We start from the raw sequence: 3,903 nt of genomic DNA on the forward strand, positions 1-3,903 counted from the left end.
AAAAAAAAGTAATCTTTATCAATAAAGTAGGTCGATTAGTGTAAAATTATATCCCTTAGGAACTGTACATGCACCTTTTGATGCATATGGTCCAAAAAAATTGCAAAAAAAAGGGAATCAATGTATAGATTCAAGTCCTTTTTCTTTGTTCCTATTCTTTTTCCATAGCAGGTTGTTTCTGACCTCTAATGAAAGGACTGTTTCTTTGATTTTTTAATAAAGACGAATTTTAACTTCCTTCTTCCTCATAATAGGGAAAAAGAAAAAAAACAAAGCTTGTTGAATTAACTTCTCATTGATGTATTGTTTCCCTGCCTCCCACCATGTCATCAATGAATAACAATCAACCAACAGATAGAGAAACAATTATCAGTCATCTTAACTTACAAGACAACTCTTGACAACTTATAAATTATCATTTAGATAACAACTTATCTAGATAGAAAGTACACCAATTTGACCTTCCATGTCCACAACGGATATCTAATTCAAAGCCCAGAAATCCCAAATCCATTCAAGAACAAGTCAATTTCTACTATTGGATAGAATTGAATCATGCAAGAGGGTTGCGGTTGCTGGAAAGCCAATGTAACACCCACATCTATGAAATGAATCCTTCAGCATCACATATACCTTGGCCTTGCCAATAATCGCAGTACAGGTATTATAATATCGTCACTGGCTTGCCAATTAGTTTAACTAATCTTATTCCATTTTATTTTAATTAGAAGATATGAGTCAAACTACTAAAACCCTACCGTATTTTTTCAATTACATGTCCAAACATTGTAACTACAGCACATTGGATGCTAGCAGAAATTGAGGACTGCTACAAAGATTCTATGAGATGAAAAGAAACTTATAAAGTTAAAAGACAAGTTCTACACAAAGGTTATAGACGACCTATGATTTATGTTACTTATGGTGATATAGCAGAAATGAGGATGAGGATTATAACATGAATTTGTGACCACGGTAGAACAGATAAAATAAGAAATGCAAGTGAAGGTCATACCAATTAAGATTCTAAATTAAAGGGGTGTGACTTTGGTAGTTGGAGTACTTATATAGACAGAATCTTACTAAAGCTAAGCAATTTCACCAGAACGTCTTGAAAAGAGAGATGTAAGACCAATACTAACCAGCACTCGTGTGATAGCAATGAATAGATAGAATCTTCCGGTGAATATAACAATTGATTGATCGACTTGAGAAAAGGGATTTTGTAACTGACCTAAAAGTTATCAGCAACAAAGCTTAGCTTGTACTTTTATTGTTTATCATCTTTGTCCAAACGATAATTAAAAATTCCAGCAGCACGTCGATGTCTACATAGTCTGGAGATAATGCATTCAATTAAAAATTATGGGAACATCAGATTCAGTCCATACTACGCAGCCTAGCATATTCCCCCCCAACCAAAGAAAGGAAAACTGATGATGACATGGCAAACGATATAAATCAGGCCATATGCCTTATCCTTCTATCATAAGAATAAGAAATATAACCTAACAAGCCCGTTCAATTCCTAAAAAATCCTAGAATTAGCTTAAGAACATCCTCCTAGGAGAAGTTTCTGTTCATTACACAGTGTACACGAGCAAGAAGTTTCTTTTGAGTTTTTCTAACACCTAATTTTCGATACCATAATCCTTTATCCACATAATGTACCTAGCCACCAAAATTTTCTGTATTTGGATCAGGAAAGCTCATTTTTAACATATCTACCCCCCTATGTTTTCCCACTGTATTAAATTATTTTCCCACTTTCAAAAAAAAATAATAATAATAAAAAAATGGAGATATTTAGAAGTTTGTGAATTAAACCTAGATCATCAAGTCAGCACCTCTACTGACCAAACTATAACAGAGAAAAACACCTTCCACATAAAAATGGTCACCAAGTCCAGAAGACGAGAAACTTCCTAGCAAGTTATAAGATAACCTAAGCATAAAAAAGAGCATAAAGTAGAAATTCTAGGCAATAAGTTAGATGGAGACTTACTTGCAAGTGCTTGACGATAAGCTTGCGCAAAGGACCTTATCAGAATCCCAGAACCCATTACAATCAGATTTGCAAGAATTTTAGCAGCCTGCTTAGGCAGAAATGCAATGAGATTTAATGGAAATAGTTTAGTTGAAAACCTAGACGTCATCCAACTAAAGTAGCACTACAAAAACGAAGGATAAAACAGAGGAACCACATTTTTATACCATATTTCCACCATATATTTCAAATTTTCCCAGTGAAAGTCAATTCAAAGAAAAGGAAATGAAGACATGGAGAAGGGGGGAGGGGTTCAAAATGAAAAATGATCAACTTGTCTGCAAGCCAGATCATGCCAAGTTATCAATAATAGCGAACCTTAGGGTGAGTACCCCTTTCTTTCCAACTTTAGTTTGTGCACTTTGATTTTCAAAGTAATGCCTCATCAAAATAATTAACCATTTTTATTGCAATTAGATACAAGAAGATGACCTGCTATAAAATCTACTGTGCAACAACAATGCAATCCAAAAGAAGCACCCAAGATGTACGAAAAAATAATCTGTGAAAACAAAGTTTCATAAATCAGTTGCCTACTTCCTCACTCCATTATCCCTATGAAGCTTGCAGCAGCAGAATTAAAGGTAAGCAGTTCCTAGGAAATTCTAACGCTGAAGCCTGATAAGAAGTTCAAACGTATGAAACAACGTAACTCACACTAATGCTTTCAATATAAACACAAGGTATACATAAGTAGTTTATCTGTTAAAGAAATTGTGCATTGAACACTTCCCGTGTATTATCCATGATTAATAAAATATTTGATTACCTATCATAAATAAAAAATAAATAAATAAAACACACACACACTTGGCGCGGAAATCCATAGATTATTAAACCAGATATCCTATTCATGCCCCTTATTTACAAATTGCATGCCAACGATCTCAATGAACTCAATCCACAGTCACGAAATTTAAAAGATGCAAAATCACCACGATCATTTCAGGAGGATATCACAACGAGTTCTAATTTTTCACAGTTGATTATCTCTAAACCAATTATTCCCATTACTCCAAATATCTTATTGAGATCAAAATCCACAATAACGAATTGAAAAGATGCCAAAAACCACCATGCGTACAGATAAAATCGCGAAAAGAAAAGGAAAATCTAATGAAAATGGATTGAAAACTCACCATAGCCGGTCTTCCTGACTAATAAGATTAAAGTAAAGGAGTTGAATCAGTGATTTTGATAATTTAGGTTAAACGTTTGGTTTTTTGGTTCCCGAAAAAAGGAAAGGAGCTGCAAATTTGAAGGATCAAAACACGACGTCGTAACGTAAATTTGGGGCTTTCCGGAAGAAGAAGAGCCTAACCGACCTCGTTTTGTAACAAGTTTTATTTTTTAAGTTTTTTGTTTGCGAATGTTACGTTTCATTAAAATTAGGGACAATAGTAGCAAAGGTCCCAATCTTTAACTTAGCCCCTATTTAGTCCTCATTGTTTAGAATTCATTTTTTCTTAAATTCAGTTTCAACCACATATGTTCTGGGACTCACAATTTTAATCAACTTTTCAATCAAACGCCTTACCAATTTTTAATGAAATCTACTTGAAAATCTTAAAAAAACCAAGATTTTACTATATTACATGGGTTTAATGCATTGCAGGTCATTTAACTTTTAGGGTCTGTTTGATTGTAAATATAGAATTGAATTGAATTGAAAACGAATTTCAGATAATTGAATTGTCGATTTTTAATGAAATCTACTTGAAAATCTTAAAAAAACCAAGATTTTACTATATTACATGGGTTTAATGCATTGCAGGTCATTTAACTTTTAGGGTCTGTTTGATTGTAAATATAGAATTGAATTGAATTGAAAACGAATTTCAGATAATTGAATTGTC

At 33.3% G+C, this 3,903-nt stretch overlaps 1 long non-coding RNA gene across 2 annotated transcripts; it reads right to left on the bottom strand.

The window, feature by feature from the left end:
* Nucleotides 1–1,215: 1,215 nt before the first annotated feature.
* Nucleotides 1,216–3,393, bottom strand: LOC111374379. 2 transcript variants are annotated; one of them, XR_002699118.1, is made up of 3 exons: nucleotides 3,187–3,393; nucleotides 2,006–2,093; nucleotides 1,216–1,234 (listed from the first exon to the last, which is right to left on the bottom strand). It is a non-coding gene; the product is annotated as an uncharacterized LOC111374379 (long non-coding RNA). The 2 variants fall into 2 exon arrangements; XR_002699117.1 differs by having other exon boundaries at nucleotides 1,222–1,337.
* Nucleotides 3,394–3,903: the final 510 nt, after the last annotated feature.

The sequence above is a fragment of the Olea europaea genome, unplaced genomic scaffold (genome assembly GCF_002742605.1).
Source record: "Olea europaea var. sylvestris unplaced genomic scaffold, O_europaea_v1 scaffold1243, whole genome shotgun sequence".
In the NCBI taxonomy this organism is placed as follows: domain Eukaryota; kingdom Viridiplantae; phylum Streptophyta; class Magnoliopsida; order Lamiales; family Oleaceae; genus Olea; species Olea europaea.